This window comes from Rhipicephalus sanguineus, chromosome 7 (assembly GCF_013339695.2).
Source record: "Rhipicephalus sanguineus isolate Rsan-2018 chromosome 7, BIME_Rsan_1.4, whole genome shotgun sequence".
In the NCBI taxonomy this organism is placed as follows: domain Eukaryota; kingdom Metazoa; phylum Arthropoda; class Arachnida; order Ixodida; family Ixodidae; genus Rhipicephalus; species Rhipicephalus sanguineus.
Window position 1 is genome coordinate 68,285,771 of NC_051182.1, and position 22,106 is coordinate 68,307,876.

Sequence of the window (22,106 nt, forward strand, 5' to 3'; positions counted from 1 at the left end):
GTTTTTAAACAAAAACAAAAAAAAACGAGTGTAATCTGCAGACACGTGTACGATAATACACGCGAAATGATCGAGGCATTTCACATTACCAAGAAATACGATTCTTGCGTCTACGTTCCATCCACCAGTGTAATAAACTACGAAATCACCCTTTTTGAACAATTTCGCTCGCAATTATGGCATTCGATGTGCACGAACAAGGTTGCTTTTTTGTGTGTGTATGCTACCCCATCTGGTTTGCAATAAACCTGTCAGTTGTTAGTCCAGTGCCTTGACCGCTGTCTTGGTCTTGTGCTCCTGTTTTGCGCAACTCAAAGCTGCAAATGAACCAACACGCGAATTCTTGAATCCTTAAGAATTCCATGAACGACTGGAACTGTGCCACAAGCGTTGCTCACAAAGGCCTGCTGTTTAGTAGGTTTTCCAACACATCATTAAAATTTTCCAACCCCAGCAAGTGCACCTCATGTGTGCCGCATCACACGCAAGCGTGAATAGTGAAGAGTTCCAGCAATTTCAAACACGAGCACAAGAAAGGAAACACACAGAACAAGGCTGGTCTTACAACTGAAGTTTATTAGAAAAAAAAAGCGGTTTTCCCTGGGACACCACTACGCATGCGTAAAAGCACCATCATGTCAACATACTATCTAGCGCGCACCCCCACCCCCTCTTTCTTTATCTTAACCGGACCTTAACACGCGTGCTACATTGGAAATCATAGATTATCAAGGTAATGAAATTCTTTCTCAGTTATCTGCACCGAAGGTTCACTGACACATAATTCCGCGCCCAACGTCTTGATGTGGAAAGCTTCGCATATTTCTCTTTCCAGTCTATTGCGTTCCCTCCCCGCAATCGAGACACTCTCAAAATGGGGTGTGCATCCACACCTCTTGCAATGCAAGGGCAAGTGCCCTCCTGTGCCAGTTGGTAGGAAATTGCGATGTTCCCGCATGCGGTCGTTGATGCAACGGCCCGTCTGGCCCACGTAGGACCGACTGCAAGAGAGAGGTATCAGATACACTACAGATGTCAAGCATTTTGTGAAAACGGTAGAGTGTTTTTTCCCACACCCCCTGCTTGCGTCCTTGTTCCCTCCTGTGATGCTTTTGCACAGCCCGGACAGTTTTCTGGGCGCAGAAAACATCAGAGCAATGCCGTTTCTTGTGGCCACCCGTTTATTGTTGTGTGATAAGCCATGAAGGTATGGCATCACTTCGACCTTTTTTCTTTTCGAGGAAGCCATGCCCTCGTCAGACTTCACTGACTTCTTCCTCGTCATCTTGCTGAACAAGGTTTCAGCGAAGGTTGTCAGTAATGAATTCGGGTAGCCTGTTGAAGTTAGCCTAGCCTTTTGGGCATCAAAACTTTCTTTCATAGTGTGCGCGCAACTCTTGTTAAGAGCATTCGTGTAGCACAACGAACCAATGCCTCTTTTTATCAATTTAGAATGGGGCGATTCGTACGGGAGAGGGCTTTTGTTGACCTGGGACAGTACCTCCAGCACACATGCCCTCCACATTGAAACTTAATGTCCAAATCGAGGAACCTAATTGCATTCTCTAGGCAGAGTTCATAAGTGAACTTAAGGTTGCGGGAGGAATCTTCAAAACACATTAAAATACTATGTGCAGCTACTTCTTGGCTGTCGTCTGTTTCTGTGCTGGAGGTACTGTCCCAGGTCAACAAAAGCCCTTCTCCCGTACGAACCGCCCCATTCCAAATTGAGGAAAAGAGGCATTAGGCAGTTTAAGAATAGCGTACGTCAAGTTAGCGTTAGCGTTTGCCCAGTATTTCCGTCACTTAACGGGAGCCCGCAAGCGGTTAGCGTACGACGCATGCGCAGTTGCGCGAAGAGCCACCGCAAAGCTTTGCGTACGCTATTCTAAAACTGCGTATTGTTTCGTTGTGCTTCACGAATGCTCTTAACAAGAGTTGCACGCACACTTTGAAAGAAAGTTTTGATGCCCAAAAGGCTAGGTTAACTTCAGCAGGCTGCCCGAATTCATTACTAACAACCGTCGCTGAAATCTTGTTCAGCAAGATGACGAGGAAGAAGTCAGTGAAGTCTGACGAGGGCATGGATTCCTCGAAAAGGAAAAAGGTCGAAGTGATTTCATACCTTCATGGCTTATCACACAACACATTAAACGGGTGGCCACAAGAAACGGCATTTCTCTGATGTTTTCTGCGCCCAGAAAACTGTCCGGGTTGTGCAAAAGCATCACAGGAGGGAACAAGGACGCAAGCAGGGGGTGAGGGAAAAAACACTCTACCGTTTTCACAAAATGCTTGACATCTGTAATGTATCAGATACCTCTCTCCTGCGGTCGGCCATACGTGGGCCAGACGGGCCGTTGCATCAAAGACCGCATGCGGGAACGTCGCAATTTGCTACCAACTGGCACAGGAGGGCACTTGCCCTCGCATTGCAAGAGGAGTGTATGCACACCCCATTTTGAGAGTGTCTCGATTGTGGGGAGGGAACACAATAGACTGGAAAGAGAAATATGCGAAGCTTTCCACATCCGGAAGTTGGGCGCGGAATTATTTGTCAGTGAAGCTTCGGTGCAGATAACTGAGAAAGAATGTCATTACCTTGATAATCTATGATTTCCCATGTAGCACACGTGTTAAGGTCCGGTTAAGATAAAGAAAGAGGGGTGTGGGGGTGCGTGCTAGATAGTATGTTGACATGATGGTGCTTTTACTCATGCGTGGTGGTGTCCCAGGGAAAACCGTTTTTTTCTAATAAACTTCAGTTGTAAGACCAGCCTTGTCCTGTGCGTTTCCTTTCTTGTGCTCGTGTTTGAAATTGCTGGAACCCTTCACTATTCATCATGTACCCACTGGCCCAGCAAACCACACTGCTAAACACGCAAGCGTGCCTGCTTCGTAGCAGATTACATTGGCAAGCGTGTGTACCATCCTACTTGTTACGGTCCCTAATCTGCTCGTGCAGTGCAAGGCAATACAACGTCGAGGCGCACATTAAAGGCTCTGATATACTCCAGCGTAACGTCGACGAGCGTGCACACGCGTCACGGCGACGTTACGTCAGCAAAAAAACAGCCCTCTATAGTCCGACGTCGGCTGACCGCCGACGCTGCCGACGGTTGCTGGCGCGCTCGGGCGTCGCTCGGCGCGGAATAGATCCTGCTGCATTTCGCGCCGGCCGCGCCGGACTCGCATGTACAGGAACCTGCTTCGCGGGCTGTTTCGTCGGTTCCCGACAGGTGGCGCGGGCGTTCTTCGCGTTACTGCGCATGCGCTCCTCTAGATGCGATCGCACCGGCGCGTTGGAGCCGGCTGGACTGTAGCTGAGACCGATTTGCGCCTGGCGTAGCGTCGCCGGCTCGGCGTGACGAAACGCAACGTCCTCGCGGGCGCTCGCGTTGGACGTCAGAGTATAACAGAGCCTTACCACACCCTAGGGCAGTGGTTCTTAAAAGGGGGTCCGCGGACCCGGGGGTTCGCGAAACCATTTTTGGAGTTCCGCGAAACCCACCGTAAAAAAAAAAGAACGCGTTATTTGAAGACAAGCGATCTCCCGCGGGCGCGGCCCTTTCTGATTTTATCCCGCATTTATCCCGCATAACACATTAGCATTGCGGTGGAGCTGACTTAAGTTTCCCCTTCTTATTGAGTACTTGTAGCACTTTTCTGCGACATATGCACGGCAGCATATTTTTTCTAGTCTTGGATATTAGAAGAGCAAACAGCTAGAAGGAGGTTGAATATGGCTGCAGACCGCACAACTTATTGGCAAGCTTTTGAGATAGAATTGGCGGGGCACTTTAGTTTGACCATTCTTTGCCAGGGAAAAATAGAAGACACACATTTCTCGCTGCGTGTTTTATTAACTTATGACCACCCTTTCTCCCCCTTTTTTAGCTCCCTGCAAGGGGTCCGTCATCACTTCCACCGGTCCACAAGGTGTCCCTGAAACATCCATATGGCTGAGAACCACTTCCCTAGGGTGTCGAAGTTATTTTGGAGTCCCATACTACGTCGTGTTTCAACATATTTTGGTTTGGATACGTAAAGCCCGAGTTACTATTAGTTAATATGCAAACATAGAAAGCTATGCTGCTTTTTGTGTCGTCCTTTGGATTGTCCTCTTTTGGGCGGTTTTAAATCCACGAGGGTGTCCTTCATGTGCCATCTATTCCAGCAATTCCCTGAGTGATGACACTGTGATAGCATTCCATATGATAAAAAAAGTCACAGCTTCACCGCAAGAGCGAAGCAATGACTGCGATAGCAACAAATTGTAGTGTTACACCAGAGTCATTCAATTCTCTTTATCGTAACGAAACTGCACCGTCACGCTTTGGGCGAGCTTCATACGCTGCTCGAAAATGCCGCAACGCGCCACCGCTGCGCCACAGAGGCTAGAGTTACTGTATATGCTACCTTTAGGTAGCAGAGTTGCGCATAGGTCCGGCTAGCAACCACAGCTATGCGGTGAAGTCGCACTTCATTTTTGCAGACGACATGCCTACCGTGTCGCCGATTAACATGTCAGGCGTCTCGAACGCCGGTGATAAACATTGGCTGTCGACGACAAGTGTTAATCCAGTTCGCTGCCGCGGCGGCGTCGAGAAATACAAAAATTAGCCCGAGCGTAAGCTTCTCCGCAATGCATGGTTGCTAGCGGCGTTGGAAGACAGATGCGCAACTCTGCTACCTAAAGGTAGCATATACAGTAACTCTAACAGAGGCGATAGTCTGCGCCGTCCGCGTATTGAAATACTCGCGCAGTGCGAGACAAGCTGCTGGATATCATATGTTCAAGTTAGAGGAAACGCTGTCGCAGGACTAGGATGCCTAACAGATGTTGCGTGCCGGGGTGCCGTTCCGGCTACAAGGGAACCAAAAAGGTGTCGTTGTTTTGTTTACCGTTAGACAAGCAGCAGCGCGAGAAATGGAAGCGGGCCATACCGCTGCAAGAAAGCGGTGATAATTAACTTTGAGTCGAAGTATACACGTGTGTGTGCAAACCATTTCGACGCCTCGGACATTATCACTGCGTATGATTTTAACATCAACGGCGACTCCGTGTCGCAGAAACGCGACAAACCAACGCTGAAGGCTGACACCGTTCCAAGGATTTTTGAAGGACTTCCTTCGTATCTCACAAAGCGCAAACCTCGATCTCGCTCATCTACAGTGCGACCACCATGCAAACGACCACGTGAGTCAGCCTGTGAAGAGCTCCGAGCGTCGCCGACGCCCTGTTTAGACCGCACCGTAGTGCATGTCGTGCGCAAACGCCTGGCAAGAAAGGGACCAACGGGGAGTGTAACTGCGCGCCGATCACCTGCTAAGTGCTGCACTGCTCGGCCCTGTCGGCTAGACGAAAACAAGTGATATCGGTTGTACGCCAGAGTGAAAGCGAAGCACTATTACAACGAATAGAAGCTGTTATGAGAGTCAAGTGCAACTCTCGCCGGCGCACGCAGCGAGCGACCGAGCGCGCTCACCCACGTTTCTTCCCTATCGAGCTTTCGGACCCAAACAAGTGCAAGCCTTCGAGCCCGGACGCTACGGATAACTCGCTTCAATGTGACGAATGAGGAAGAACTACGAAGAACACTGCCAGCGTTAACAAAAATAAGCTGTTCGTCAGCGGTTGTATTCCCGCAGAGTTACCTGCTACAACTACGAAGCGATACGAAGTAGGCTTCGCTACGTCGTCGGCACCAAGCCGGCCGGCGGCCGGTGTGAGTGCGTTGCCGGTGCAGGTGAAAGAAACGTTGCGTAGAATATGCTTCACAGAGGATAATGTCTTCTGGAATAAAGTACAGGTCAAACTGTGTCTTTCTCTACATGCCACAACTGTTGTCAAACATCTAGCGTCGAGACGAATCAACTTGCGGCCGGCGGCGTACAGCGAGCGACTTACAAGCACGGTGAAACAGCTGTGCCTGCAGGTGGCAAAAGTCATACAGAAGTCCCCTGCTACGGCGTTCGTAATTATATATCTTGGTATTCTGTCGTTAATCCCCGAATTTTTGTATTTTTTCTGCTGATACCACCGCGAGCTGCATGTTTTAATTTGGCTGGTTTTTTTCCTCCCGGGTGCTCATTTTAAAACAGAAAACGCGTTCAGAAATGTATTTATGCATGCTCAGTGCTAGAAGTAAAAGCGTGAAAGCAAAGCGACCGTTGCGGAAGTTTAGAAAGCTTAAACACCGAGGCTTCCCACACACAACCCCAGCGATAGCAGCGTTCGCATCGCCTCTCAAGCACAGCTGCGCTTCTGGCGGCGGCCGCTGGCTCCATATGAAACTGACGCGGCAGTTTCGTGACCATAAGAAGCATTGAGTGACTCTGGTTACACGAAGTGAGGCTGGCAGCTAACTGTTTTGTATCCGATCTCGCGTAACTACAAAACGCTGGTGTAAGAGAATACGGCCGCTGCAGGGAGCGATGCTCTTCGCATAGTCACTTCACGTTGAGCGTGCAGCACGTAGAAGGGTACACGATGATGATGATGAAAAACATTTATTATAAAAGAAAAAAGAAAGAGAGTTTGGGGGCCAAAGCATGACCCCGCTACATGGTCGGCGTCCCTAGTCCGGGACACCGCATGACGAGGCCCCGTCTCGCGCCCGTCGCACCAGAGCCCGTTGCGACTCCAGTGAGGAGCAGTTGAGGAGGGCAGTCTCCCATACCTCTCGTGAAGGGGTAGGGGAAGGGGGCAGGTGGGGATTTTTAGTACATGCCCACACCATGTGGAAGATATCACAGATCTCCCCACAGTGTGGGCACCGCCCATCCGTGTTCGGATCATAGTGTTTTAATATTGCAGGACAGAGTAGAGTACCTGTCTGCAGGCGCCTTAGAGTTCACTCATCCGCCTTACTCAGCCCCTTTGCAGGAGCCGGGAAAAGGCGGTGAGTGTCGCGATAATACGCGAGAATTTCTTTGAACCGCAGCAGCGGCGTATTGGCCTCCGAGTCATAAGAGCCAGGGTGAGGAGCCCGGTGGGTAAGCGCTCGGGCGGCCGCGCCAGCGGCCTCATTACCTCGTAAGCCCTGATGGCCTGGAGCCCATATAATTCGTTTTGGGGTCGGATCAATGGCAGCCCGTTTTAGAATTTGGCCGGCTAAGGGGGATATCTCTCCTGCCAAGTAGTGAGCACATGCCTTACGGGAGTCCGTGATGATCACTTTCGGAAGGGTACACGAGCCGCCTGCTGTGATGGCTTTCGAGATAGCGCGCGCGCCGGCGATTGCGACCGCGCCCTTAGATTCAAAGTTCAAAGTTGCTCCTCGCGCGACGCGACACTCCCCCCCCCCCTCGCGTCTATTAAGGCTAGGTAAAGAAGGCCGCGCGTTTCTTGTCTGCTTTGACGGCAGGCCTCCCCCGAGCGGGGTGATGTTATCGCATGCGCCCTCCGAGCGATGGGCCGGCTTGTTTGAACTCAGCTTCGGTCGCGTTCATCTCGCCCGCTCGAGCGCTTTTACCCGCGATAGAAGATACAATGCGCGGGGGGATGTTATCAATTTGGACTTCATACCGGAACGACATGACGGCGACGGCAATGGCGACGGCAACGGCGACGGCAAAAACCCGTCGAGACTGTCCATATAATTGCTATCGCAATAAAAATGAATCGATTCGTACTGGGTAGCCTTGTTGGCTGTCACTGTAAAGAAACCAATGTGACTAAGCAATGTGAGTGTCATGTCGTACGGAAACCTACGGCCGTACGCTCTCGTGCTGAGAGATACAGGATGAGGAACACGAGGCCATAACATGGGAAGCCACACGGACAAGTTCTACTCTCGATCCGCGGCAGATACCACACTGTTACACTATATCACGTCTTCAAAAATGTCGGCAGATGAACGAGAAAAATACCGTACTTACTGATAGTTGCAGGGAAGATCTCCTGTTTCTGACGTAAGCTTTTCGCCTGATATAAATGATGGTCGCTGAAAGCTTAGGCTGATCATGAAGTTCGATGATGTTTCCTGCAATCTGCGGGGCTCTCGCAACTCATAACAAAAAATTTCCCCCATCATTTTCTTGCAGAATGGAGGTCGTCGAAAGTGCCAACGACACCCTCCCACCTGGTCCGGCACATAGCAGGCTGGCAGCTAGGTAAGTGATTGTTTTATGAATAACTGCGACTGTTTCACAGAGTAGTTGGTTAGAGCAGCGCTTCACGGTGCGAAATTTGCGGTCAGGCAAATAGACACGTTTAGTGTGAGGCACGCGTATTACAATGTACGTGCGTCATAATGAGACACGTGTGCCGTAATGAGTAACGGAATTGTAAGGTTCGTGCGAGCTCGCACAAGATAGCGTAAACTGAAGATCACGAGGTGATGCCTGTTGTAGAATAAATTATACCAAGTGGACTATAGCAACTGCCGTAGCTTTGTGGTGAATCCCGTCACTGATCTCAGTTTTCTTTGCTGTATACGCTAGAGCTCTTGTTGTTTCAGAATAGAAGAATTTATCAGCATTCTCCGCCCCCAAAGAGGCACGCAGTTCGAATCTTCTAAGACAATTGCATCACTATGGGGTAGAGATGTTGTACAGCTCTTCGTATGACAGAGCCCTTGCTTTGCTTATTCAACAGTCTCTCGTGTTCGCATCCCGTCCAAGGTGTCACTCTATGATTATTCCAGTCTTCGAAAGCTGTCGCGGTTCGAATCTTGACTTTGAACACACGCATGGCTTGCAGAAGAGAGTCTTAAAAGGTACTCTTCACTCTACCTTCTCCAAAAGTGCTCAACTGTGCGTGATGATTCCATTATAATGACATTTTTTTACGTTGTAATGAATCTCTTCTTTACACCATCTTCTTAAGTGTGGCATTCGAGCTTGAAAGGATGACTTCTTGGTTGAATGGAATGCTAGTGTTCCCTTCACCGGTTATAAAATGGGCTGGTGTCAGTACTTTTTTCCGGTGACGATGATAGGTAAGTGATAGGCCTGGAATCACCATGGCCACTACTTCGTACAAGACTGTGGTGAATTCTTTAGGCGTGAGCTTTTGCAGATGAATAATCTTTCGTAAGGTAGGCGTCATTGTTCTCATCATTCTTTCCCAAAATACTCCCCGTCATACGGCCCTTTCGGCAATAAACTTCCACTCAAGCCTTCTTCTAGAACAGTATTTTAGATATTGACCGTTGCCCCGCCGCGGTTGACTAGTGGTTAAGGTACTCGACTGCTGACCCACAGGTCGCGGGATCGAATTCCGGCCGCGGCGGCCGCGTTTTCGATGGCGGCGAAAATGCTTGAGGCCCGTGTACTCAGACTTAGGTGCACGTTAAAAAACCCCAGGTGGTCGAAAGTTCCGCAGCCCTCCACTACGGCGTCTGTCATAATCATACGGTGGTTTTCAGACGTTAAACCTACAAGCTACAAGATGTATTCATTTTATGTACTCATATGACGTCAGTATATTGGCACTGAAAACAAAATCTCGGTTATTATTACTCGCATCTCGACGCCGCACTGCCGGTATTTGTCTTTCACACGTTCCTTCACAGCTCACTCGGCAAGCAGCCATACATTCGGCCCGCGTCTCGCATCTCCAGTCGAACCGGTGGTGGTGGTGATATATTTATTGCTCCCAGAACAAAAAAAAATAGAGAGAGGGGACCAGTACGAAGACTGGCTGCGCTATTTCAGAGGAGGTCGTCGGGGATCCCTTGGGATACCGCAGCCTCTACCGCGCGCTGGATGAGCCGGCATTGGTCTTCTGGCTCGGAGGCACCCAAGAGGGACTCCTACGACTCTGGAGTGTTTGTGTTGTCTGTGTTGTAGTGCGTGCACGTCCACACCATATGTATGAGTGTCGCCGCATATGAGCAATGTTTGCACCTTGGCGCTATCCGTTCCGGAAAAATTCTGCTGTATAAGAGTGGGTGTGGGAAGCTGCCAGTCTGTAGTTTGCGCCATTGGACGGCCTCACGTCTTGTTACGTATTTACTCGCATAATTTGCGCACTTTCTTTCGCGAATTTGGAGCTCCGAAGAGGGGGTGCGCAAATTACGCGGATATTTCGCGAACGCATCTGAAATAACGCGCAGTATATATGGTCCTAACGCGCGCGGTTTAATACATTAAAAAATAAAATAAATTATGGCGCGAACCAAGGGTATTTAACAGAATTAGCACTTACTTTAACCAGAAAGATTCGATCATGCACGGTCTAGTCAGAATCACTGGTCGAGAAGTCCGACTGAGAATCATCGCCGCGGCCGCTGTCACCGCCCTCCCAAAGCGCGTCGTCCTCGGTTCCGTCGAGCGCGTTCGACCGCCCCGTCTTCTTGAAGCTTTTCGCGACAATGCGGGGAGTAACGAGGTGCCACGGCACGGCGATAGCGGTGGACCTAAGCTCCCGCACATATTTGAAAAGGTATTCTTACACGGCAAGAAACTTTCGATGCTTCGGTGCTCGGACCTCTCTTCTGCTTTATCCAGTACCGAACGTGACTCTCATTCACACTGAAGTGCTTGGCGGCGGCACGTTTCCCGTTTTCTTAGGCAAGCTTCATAACAGTGAGCTTGAATTTTGCCGAATAGTTATTGTAGCCTAGCGCAAGAGGACAGTGAAAACGCAACTGGCTGATCGCGAAACCTAAACTTCCGAAATCAACCAAGGCTGCGTTGCAGCGTGGACATGGCGCGGACGCAGAGGAGGAGGGGAAGCGAGGGGAAAAGTTGGCGCGACTGGCCCTTGCACGACTCCGATGCAGAAAGTAGTCCGTGCCGTGTCGCGTGCATGCATTCTCACGGCGGGAGAACGCAGTTTCGACAGCCCGTTAACTGGTTTGGGTGTTCGGGTACGATTGGTACGGTCCCTAGTACCGTAGTTCGGGGGTTTCCGGAGAATAGAACGAAGTAATAGGAAAAAAGGACTTCGCGCTCGCAGCCCGTCTTGTGTATGACTGCGCTCGCCTGCTCGCCGAGGGCCGCGGGGTCGCGGCCGTCCAAAGTCTCTCCGTGCGCGCGCGCCGGCGAGCTGGCTCGGCCGGACGGGAAGGGGAGCGCGAAATATGCGAGTAAATATTTTTTTAGTAAAGCTGGCCAAATATTAGGGGTGCGCAAATTATGCGAGGGCGCAAATTATGCGGGTAAATAGTGCAGGGGGGTATACGCATCTTCCGAGCCGGTAATACTGGAGGATGTCCGTATAAGTGGTGAGTAGTGAGTCGCGCGGCATACTTGTATCAGGGGAAGCGGCGCGGTGAACCCTACACTCGGCTCGGCAGCTAAGATCTCGGGCGAGTGTGTGCACCTGGGCGTTTCCGCTCAGCGACTCGTGGGCTGGAGCCCAAAGGAGTAAACGGGATGTAGAACAGGGGGGAGAAGGAAGTATAATGTGTAATGCCTGGCGACAGATGCGGCCGGCATCGTAGTTGCGGATGGCTTGTTGAGAGTCACTGATGACAACTTTGGTAGTAGGGTCAGCTAGCGTAAGCGCGATGGCAACCTCTTCTGCGGCGGTGACCGTTGCTGTTTTGCGAATACTGCATGCTGTGTGCCAGCTACGGAGGGGGGGGGGCGACGGCTACCGCCACCATCGCTGGCTTCGAGGGGTGGTAAGAGGCGTCCGTATACGTGACGTCCGGACGTCCGCTGAAGCGCTTCTCGAACTGACGTGCCCGGTCGGCCCGCCTCTCAGCGTGGTGTTGCGGATGCATCTGCTTGGGAATGGGAGGGATGTAGCGACTTCGACGATATTCTGGTGTGAGGTCTGCATAGTTGGGGGCCGCCCTCGTTGGTGAGATCCCAATTTTCTGCAGTATCGCTCGGCCAGCGTGTGTGAGGGACAGCCGCTCATATTGAGCGGTGAGGGTAGCTTCAATCAGCTCGGTCACTGTGTTGGAGATCCCGAGAGCCATAAGCTTGTGAGTGGCTGTGGACATGGGAAGACTTAGGGCCGTTTTGTATGCTTTGCGAAGTGTCGTCTGTAGCCGTTCGCTTTCGGCGCGGGTGAGACGTAAGTAAGGTGCGGGAGCAGATGAAGGCTTAAACGATGCACAGGAGGTTGGACTTTCGCATACCTCAGTGCTTGTTGGTGACTCGCTTGATAAGGCGTCCGATCTGAACCATCGACTGGTCGATGCGTTGGAGCGAAATAGTATTGCTGCCGTTTGCCTGTAAGTGCAGGCCTAGAATCCTGATGTGATCCGTTCGAGGGATGGGGTTACCTTGGACCTCGAGGTTCATCTCAGGAAGTACCTTTGGTGCACGTCGTCCTGGGGACGAGATGATGATGTACTCTGACTTAGTCGCCGAACAGCTAAGGCCAACTGTATCGAGGTATCTACCGACACGATCGATGGCGGTCTGGAGAGCCTCTTCGATCTGGCCGTCGCTGCCCTGCGCGATCCAAAGAGTCCGATCTTCAGCCTACAGGCTGTGGTGTAAGTTGGGGATGTCAGCCAGAAGCTTAGGTAGTCCTATCAGTGCGACGTTGAAAAGCTGCGGTGACCGAACGGAGCCTTGCGGTGTGCCGCGGTTGCCAGGAGAGTAGGTGCAGGAATTTGCCGTCCCGACGCACAGTTTTATTTTTCGCTCGGTGAGAAAGTCTCGTACGTATGCATACGTACAATGTCCGACGCCAAGGGTCTGTAGTTGTCGAAGAATTGCTTCGTGGAGGACGTTGTCGAAAGCCTTGGCAACATCGAGACCAACAATGACTTTTGTGTCAAGGGTGCGTTGCATGACGACCTGGTGATGAAGAAGAAGCATAATGTCCGGCGCTGCTAGATGAGGGCGAAAGCCGAACATGGTATCTGGTAGGAGGTGGTTGTCTTCGTGGTAGAGAAGGAGTCTAGTCTGGATCACGCGTTCCATCAACTTCCCCACACAGGAGGTGATTGAGATGGGGCGGAGGTTGGCCAAGGTGGGTGGTTTTCCCGTCTTAGGGATGAAGACTAGATTGGCGCACTTCCATTCTTTTGGATTGGTACCGCTGGCCCAGCATTCTTGAAGGTAGTCGGTGAGGGCATGAATAGAGGCGTCGTCTAGATTCCTAAGCAATGTGTTAGAAATGTGGTCAGGGCCTGCTGCTGGGTTGGTCTTAAGGCGATTGAGTTCTGCTCGGACTTCAGCTAAAGTGATTAGAGCGTTTAAGGTAGGATTGTCCTAGCCCTGATAAAAGGGGAGGCTCGTTGCCGGTTGGGGCCGAATGTAGGTGTAAATTAGTTCTTGTTTGAGCTCATCTGGCGTGCCAGGATACAAGTCGAACATTCGCTCTAATTGTTGGCGTGCTTGGAGCTTTCCTCCTGCTGGTTCGAGCATATGTCTGAGAAGGCTCCACGTATTTCGAGTGTTAAGGGTCTTGTTCATCTGGCAACAAATGTTGTAACAGCTCTGCCGGGTGAGTTAGATTGCGTAGTTCTCTATGTTCGTGTGGGCGCGCGCCAGCCAACGGCGGATATCGCGGTCCCATTTTCGAGTGGACAGTAGGGCCTCGAGCGACTTCTTGCGCTTCCAGAGATGGGCGTAGTAACGGTCGCAGTAAGGGACTGTGTCTTACACGTCGACCGTTTGCGTGGCGTCCGCCACTTGTTTGACAATTATGGTTGTCCATGCGTTGATGTTCGTAATGGTGGGAGGTGCTGCCTGCTCTTTCCAGTGTGCGCGAAAAAGGTCCCAGTTGATCACCTGAGCCGGCCGTGTACGCTGCCTCGTGAGCTCTTTAATCACGATCTCGAGCATGGAGTGATCGCTTAGAAAATTTTCGTTAGTATTACACGAAGAAGCTTCGTCTCCGGAGCTCGTAAAGGGGAGATCTGGCGTTGTGTCTCGGTGTAGGCCCGAACCGAGCCTAGTGGGGTAGGAGACATCTGTGATAAGGGTGAGCTGGTGGGTATGCCAGTCATTCCAGAGGCGTCTTCCCTTGGCCGAGTCTTAGTGCTAGCCCCAAGCGCGATTATGCGCATTGAAGTCACCGATGATAAGGAGAGGCTGCCCTCGCGCTAGCTCCTGGGTACTGAGGAAAAGGGGTCCGAAAACGTCTTTACGGGCCCGTGGAGGGCTGTACACATTAAGCACAAACAAACTAGTGTGACGATTGCGCCCGGCTCGAGGTAATACTTCTAACAATACGCGTTCGGGGAAGGTAGGGTCGAAATTATGCTGCAGGACCGTGAGGTTACGTTTGACGAGGGTGGCTACTTGAGGCTTTACTCGTTCTGAAATATGTTGTGAAACCGGCAAGTTGCGTGTTCTTTCCCCCTTCTTGGAGGGCTATCAGCTCGGGGCGATCACTTGCGGTGAGGAACTCTTGGAGGACCGGACGCTTCCGTGCGAACCCCCGACAATTCCACTGCCAGACGGTGGTGTTAGCTGAGCTGAATGCCATGATTAGGCTGTGAAAGTTCTGGCATTGGAGGGAGTGCCGGCGCAGCGGCCGCGGGTTCAGCGATAGCTGGGGGTTTTTTCCCTGGGCTTCTATGGTTTTGCTCAGGCTCTCAATTTGTTCAACGACCTGTGAGCCGATTGTGTGAAGTGAACGTTCGATGTGTGCTTCTAGAGCCCCGATGTGAGATGCGTGAGTTCGTATTTTTTCTCGAGTCTGTCGAGACGTGTTTGCCAGTCTTCGGCTTTAGGATCGTTGTCAGCCGGGGCCTTGCGTTTGTGTGGGGGTCCGCTGGAAGGCGCGATTTCCATAGGTTCTACCGTAGGTGGTGACTGCGGGGCCGGCGGAGATAGGGTGTGACGTTGCTCGATTTTCGAGAGCCTCCACTCGGAGTATGAGCTGTTGTATAACTGCCGTCAGTTCTACAATCGCTTTGTGTGTGTCTCAAGTGCTGGGAATTCCCTCCTGCGTACTCACTGGTTGTTGATGTCCTTGTGGGACGGGGGAAGATGACAGTGGCGCAGGTGGATGCTGCAGAGGAGAAGAAACTCCAGGCTGCTGGGTGACTGCAGGCGGCTCTTTTCTGTTCTGGGAGGATGTCTGAGATTGCCCTTTGGGGGTGGTAGACTCGAGCGGTGGAAAGGAGTTCGAGTGGTCCTGCCGCTGCCTCTGCCGGCTGCCGGAGCGTTGCTGGTCCCATCGACTGGTGTGCTGAAGCGTTCAATTGTTGCTTGCCTGGCTCTTGTGTCTTGCTTCTGTGTGCCTCCGCTTGTCGGCGCTTCACGGTGTAGGGGATCCTGAAGATTTTCTTGCAGCGGCTATCGCCCGTGATGTGCTCCTTGCTGCACAGGCGACAGGTTGGTATGCACTTGTGCTCTTTCGGCGGATATGGTAGTTCGCAGCCTCTTCATTTCGTAGTTGGGCTAGCGCAGACGTCAGCTCGATGACCGAGCTCACCACAGCGATAGCACACTTCGTACTTCTTGAATAAGTTACATCTGTGTAGACTGTTGCAAAAGTAAATCCATGCCGGTACCTGGGCTGAGCGAATGTAATGAGTACTGCGGTGGTGTTCCCGAGCCACCGAAAATCCACGATGGGCGGGTTTCGGTTATCTTGTAATTCTGCTTGAATCGTATCTCGGTCCATTCAAAAGTCGACACCGCGAATCACACCACGGCCCGAGCTATCATATGGAGCACAGTAGACGGACACCTCGTAGTCCTTGTTGTCGATGGTGATCTCTTTGACTTGTAGGACCCGTTCAGCTCTTTGGAGATCTGGGGTGCAGTACGCGAAAGTGTTCTGAATTAGGTTGGCTTGTATTAGGTCTTCGTGACGCACGGCGTCTCTGGTGAAGCGAGCTGCTTTGCACACCGCTTCCAGCAATTGGTAGGTCGAAATCTCGGAAAATAGCGGTCCGCCATGAGGGCGAACGATCAGCGTGAGTGCGTCGCTCGGTAATCGAGGCTGTTTTGAAGCTACAGAATTTTTGGCTAGTACGCGTCCTCGCTGTCGAGGCGTGAGTTCGGTTGGCGTCTTCCTTAGAGGTGCACCCGAAGCATGGCCTTTGTTGACTTGGGGCGGTTGATGCGGTGCCGCTTTATCTCCGGGAGAATCGGGTACGGCAGACCCTGGTGCTGTTTACGTCACCCTGAGCTTGTTTGCTTTCGTGACCCAGTCAGTGGCGGCTAGTTCTTCACGAGAAATTGGGTTGCTCTCGACGGCGACCGTCATGGTCTACTACGGCGCGCAGGCTCGGCCGACGCGCCGCTGCGGCGGCGAGCTCCGTAATCCTCGGCGCTGTGCAGTAGGCCTAGCGAGGCATCCGGCTTGGCCGCGGGAAAACATTGGCCTAGAATGGTCACTCGTCGTAGTACGTACTTCTGGTTGGTGCCTCTGAGTTTCTCTCGTCGTTAGCAAGCCGATGACGTCGATTAAAGTACGCTAGGGTCTCACTGTCTGGCGTGAAGACAAAAAATCGGCGCAGCCCATGTCAAGTGCGTCCTTCATCGGTCGCGCTTTATGCACTCAAATTCGGCATTCCATGAAACGCATCCAAGACTTCTTCTGTACCCTTCCTGTAATGAAAAGGGCACATTCAAAGAAACAAGAGAGTTTAACCACTCTTTGCTACCATTCTGCCTGTTCGGTGGGTATCACGCTATAACAAGCCAGTAAAGTTCTACCCTAACGGACTTCGTCCACTAGCTGCGGAATAAACTCACAACTCTAGCTCCATTGTGGGAATGTTCATGCAAATTTTCCCGTCAATCTGCGCAATGTAAACGCCCAGACGCTGTAGGAAACACGCTTTTGTGTCTGCACTGTCTCTATAATATTGCAATCTTTTGCACAGTGACTTCCTAGGTCTGAAAATTACTATGCGGAAAACTAAAGTAATGTACAACACTCTCGGAAGAGAACCGCGCTTTACAATAGGTAGCGAGGCACTGGAAGCGTTAGCGGAATACGTTTACTCAGGACTAGTAGTGACCACGGAGCCGAACCACGAGCGTGAAGTAACTCGAAGAACAAGAATGAGGTGGAGCACATTCGGCAGGCACTCTCAAATCTTGAATGGTAGTTTACCTCTATCCCTTAAGAGCAGAGACCTGCAGGCTTAGGCAGAGGGTTCAACTTAAAGTGAGGACGACGCAGCGAGCAATAGAAAGGACAATGACAGGTTTAACCTTAAGGCCCAAAAAGAGGGCTGAATGGGTCTGGGAACAAACGGGTGTTAAGGACACCTTAGTCGCAATCATGAAGGAGAAATAGACATGGGCAGGGCATGTAGCACGTAAGCGAGACAGCCACTGGTCATTAAAGGGTCCCTCACCAGGTCTTGTCATTTTGAGCTGACCAGCGCAATGCATACACTGGGCGTTCATGATCACGTCTGCGAAAACTTGTAATGCTACGCGCCGCGGAAACGAGTCAAAATTCAAGCTGAACGCCGCTTGCCCTTCGTCTCGCCGGTGCACCCTCAAAGACGGAGGGGATGACGTACGACAAGGAAGGGCCCTACGAAGTTGTAAGTGCTTTGACGTCGCTCCTCTGCGTGGACACCTGTGCTCTGACGTCGCCCACAGTGGCACGTGACACTGCGCTAATTATTTTACGTGACATCTCAACTTGTGTAATTTGTTGTTTGAACAGGTGAATGAAATTTTAGAGAAACAATAACACACACAAACAGCGTGTGCCTCCGTTTCGCATGCGTTCGTGTTTTCGCGGTTTGCACGTCAAGCAGACGCGAACCCTGACAGCGAAACTGAAATATTTATTGAACACACACAAATATATATATATATATATATATATATATATATATATATATATATATATATATATATATATATATATATATATATAGTGAGAAACTTCGTACTACAATATAGGAAACAAAACAAATATTTATTTTACCCTAACACTTTCGGCTGGCGGTCCAGCCTTCTTCGGAGATTGTAAGTGAAATGAAACGGCCATGGCCGAACACGCTGCACAAGGGCCGCCGACCCAGTTTGGGGGCCAGACGGTTCTTTAAAAAAAAGCAAAAAAGAGAGGAAAAAATAGAAAAAGAAAGAGAACTAACGAAGGAAGCAACAGTGACAAAACGAGGAAGGGAAAGAACAGCGGGAGGAGAGGCGGAGAGCCGCCGGAGGCGGACGAGGCGGCGGGTTACGCCCGTCTTATCTTCGTACGGTAGATAAAAAGCGGCGTGAGCAAGGGACGAAGGAAAAGGGGAAAAGACAAATGTCGCTTCTACACGTGTTAGCCAGTCTTCGGCTTTAGGATCGTTGTCAGCCGGGGCCTTGGGTTTGTGTGTGGCTCGGCGGTTAGCTCGCGGCGCCGAGCCTTCCTTTTGGACTGTGCTCCGCTCCAGCCACATTCCAACGAATGATGGACACAGTTTTGTGTGACCTCAAGTGGCACTCGTGTTTAGTGTATTTAGACGCCGTTGTCGTTTTTTTTTCACGACGTTTGAACAGCACATTGAGCGGCTTGAGGCGGTTCTTCTGGCCATTCGAACCGCCGGCCTGTCTCTGAAGCCGGAAAAGTGTCACTTTGGATACGAGGAGCTTAAATTCCTTGGCCATATTGTCAGCAGTAACGGTGTTCGACCTGACCCTGAAAAGGCCATAGCAGTTGCTTTATTCCAGATCCCGAAGACAAAGCATGATATACGCCGCTTTCTCGGTCTTTGTGCACATTACCACCGTTTTGTGCGAAATGTTTAGAAAATCGTCAAGGACGCCGTCGCCTTCGTTTGGGGTCCCGAACAACCAGACGCTTTCCGCGACTTTCAACAACGCCTCCAAACGCCGCCGATCCTTGGTCACTTTGACACCGAAGCAGACACAGAAGTACGCACTGATGCTAGCAACCTTGGTCTCGGAGTCATTCTCGTGCAATATCAAGATGGCATGGAACGCGTTATTGCCTACACTAGCCGCACGTTGTCATCTTCCGAGAAAAAATACTCAATGACTGAAAAAGAATGTCTGGCGGTCGTATGGGCTATTACGAAATTCAGGCCATACCTGTACGGACGCCCCTTCCGAATCGTCAGCGACCACCACTCTCTCTGCTGGCTGGCGAATCTGAAAGATCCTTCGTGCCGTCTCGCAAGATGGAGCCTTCGGTTACATGAATTTGATATAACAATAGTTTACAAGTCTGGCCAGAAACACACCGACGCCGACTGTCTTTCCCGCGCACCCATCGAGACCGCTACGGAAGACAATGACGAAGATTTCAGTTCCCTTTCTATTCTAACATCAATGAACGTGGCTCAGCAGCAACGCGACGACTTCGGACTGCAACCACTGATCGAATACCTTGAGCGACGACGCCCACAACCCCCACGTCAGTTTACGCGTGACTTGTCATCTCTCTGTCTACGCAACGACGTCCTCTAGAAGCGAAACTTTCATCCTACGAAAACTGTTTACCTCCTAGTCGTTCCTGCTGTTCTCCATGACGACATTTTGCGAGCATGCCACGACGAACCATCGTCCGGGCATGTTGGCTTCGCGCGTACTCTGGCGAGGATCAAGCAGAAATACTACTGGCGGAAACTTACAAAAACCGTTAGGCAGTACGTCAAGACTTGCACAGCTTGCCAACGCCGCAAAAATCCACCGATGAAACCAGCTGGTCTGCTTCAGCCTGTACGACCCCCTCACGCACCTTTTGCACAGGTCGAGATGGATTTATTCGGCCCGTTTCCGAAATCTTCAGCTGATAACCGCTGGATTGTCGTCGCCACTGACTACTTGACTAGATACTGCGAAACCCAAGCCGTTCAGCGAGCAACTGCTTCCGATGTGGCTGATGTTTTTGTCAAAAACATCGTTCTCCGCCTCGGTGCCGCCGCTGTTGTCATCACAGATCGTGGTACGGCATTTACGGCACAATTGCTCCGAGATATCCTGCGGCTGAGCGGTACGACACACCGAACAGCAACCGCGTACCACCCGCAGACCAACGGGTTAACCGAACGCCTTAACTAAACAATTGCAGATATGCAGATATCTATGTCGCCAAGGATCACAAGAACTGGAACGAAATCCTCCCATATGTCACATTTGCCTACAACACTGCGCTTCAGGAAACCACCGGTTTTGCTCCCTTTAGTGTGGTTTACTGCCGCGACGTCACTACGATGCTTGACATCATGCTACAACCAACTCCGCCGGACGCGATTACCCCGGATACAAACGTATTTGTTCAGCGCGCCGAAGAAGCCCTGAAGCTAGCACGCTTACGCATTTTGTCGCGGCAAAATCAAGACGCTCACCGGTGCAACACCCATCACAGAACTGTAACGTACGAGCCTGGCGACCTAGTCTGGGTTTGGATCCCCATACGTCAACGAGGGCGCTCCGAGAAATTGTTATGCCGATACTTTAGACCCTACAGAATTCTTCATCGCCTCGGTGAAGTCAACTACGAAGTTGTCCCAGCAGACATATCGCACCATTCCCGTAGACTACGCTCCTCGGATGTTGTTCATGTCTCCAGGAAGAAGCCGTACCATTCCCGTTGACTGCAAGTCACGAACTGTGGTGCGGAGCCTGCCTTCAGGACCATTGTGCAGTTTTTTCCCATTTCTTTTATATCGCCCTTGTGCTGTGCAACAGACACAAACATTCTTTTTTTTGGTAACGTTTTCACTGTTATTGTCTCTTTTTTGTCTGTTTCCATGTCTTTTTTTCTGGGGAGAGGCTAGTGCCACGCGCTAGTGGTGGCGGAAGAAGAGAGCGAAGAAGTTGGTGGCTGTTGTGGCCGAATGTAAGCAGCTGGTCGCTTCGAGTTCCCTGTGTGTCGTTTCCTCTGTGTCGTTGTCGTTTCCTCTCGCGACAATATATATATATATATATATATATATATATATATATATATATATATAGACAGCAGTCAGCACGTCCGAGATGAAACTGTTTAGTTGGCCGAACTTGTGGCCGGGAAACTGAAAGTCACAGCAATACACTGATAGCGGCGAACAGAGCGTCGACCGTCGACCAACTGACAAACGTTGAAGCGCGTCGGTATTTATACATGTGCCGTCGAATATTCCAGCGTTATCGCTGATTGTCGCGCAAGTTATAGAATAAGCTCGAGTGTTCGCGTCTTGCGCGCAATCCTAACAAAACGATCTACAATAATCGCGAAGCATCTCGAACAATGAGGCGCGGTTTGCGCTGAGCGCTGCTGACAGTCTTTGTGGGCAAAAAATGAATACAGCAAAAGTGATAATAAGAAACGCCCGTGGCAATATATATATATATATATATATATATATATATATATATACACACGATCATCACATGCGGCAACAATACGTATCAAGGCCATGAACTAGTGACAGTATGCGCTAGTTCAGCAAGACATCCGATTCCACATCCTAAGTGCCACCTAGAAAGCTAATCTCCTTTTCTAGGAGATTAAGTGAGGTCTAGCCGATACAACGCCTTGCCTCCTTATTGATGTGATAATTTCCCTGACGGTGCGATCTTGATGTCTGTATAGAGCACTTGTATCAGTGAGGATAGGATAACAATTGAACCTCCTACAGTGGATAGCCAAGTGAGCATGCTCATTTTTCTTTAGCGCCGTTCTGTGCTCTCTAAGCATCGTGTTCACGCACCGGCCCGTTTGGCCGATGTAAGAGGCACCACAAGACAAGGGTATTTTGTACACTACGTTCGTGGCACACGAAACAAAACACTTAATCTCCAGGACTAATGCCACACCCTCATTGCCTTTTGATACCCGTGCCCGTCTTCCTTTGTATTCGTGTGTCCGCGCTGTTTTATCATGTTCGACCAACTCGCCCAGATAGCTACCCTGCTCAACGAAACTAATTTTCTACCCCGTTCCAGCGCTTATTAGGCTCATTTATTCTCCTGCGTCTACCTAAATGTTCATGCGGCACTGGCTCTTGATACCGCTAGGCTCGTGCCCGCGGAAATCTCGCAGCGTTCATGCCCATCCCGCAGAAACAGGCAGTACACCACAGAGAACGCCGACACAACGCCGCTCGCGTGCTCGGGCTGGCTCGGGCACATCATGCGCACGTGGCCTTGCATGCGCATAACGTATTAATGCGTATGCGTCATGTGATCCTCCGGCTCGTTTGCCGAAGAGGACAGGGAAGGAATTTGGCTTGGAAAGGCTACGCTGGGCGAGTGGCAAGGGTTTCAAGCTCGCCTCCTCGCATCATAGTTTCGCGCCGCCAGAAATTTTAAGG

General features: G+C 50.8%; 1 pseudogene; it reads right to left on the reverse strand.

The window, feature by feature from the left end:
• Positions 1 to 258: 258 nt before the first annotated feature.
• On the reverse strand, positions 259 to 12,927 carry LOC119398747 (uncharacterized; annotated as a pseudogene).
• Positions 12,928 to 22,106: the final 9,179 nt, after the last annotated feature.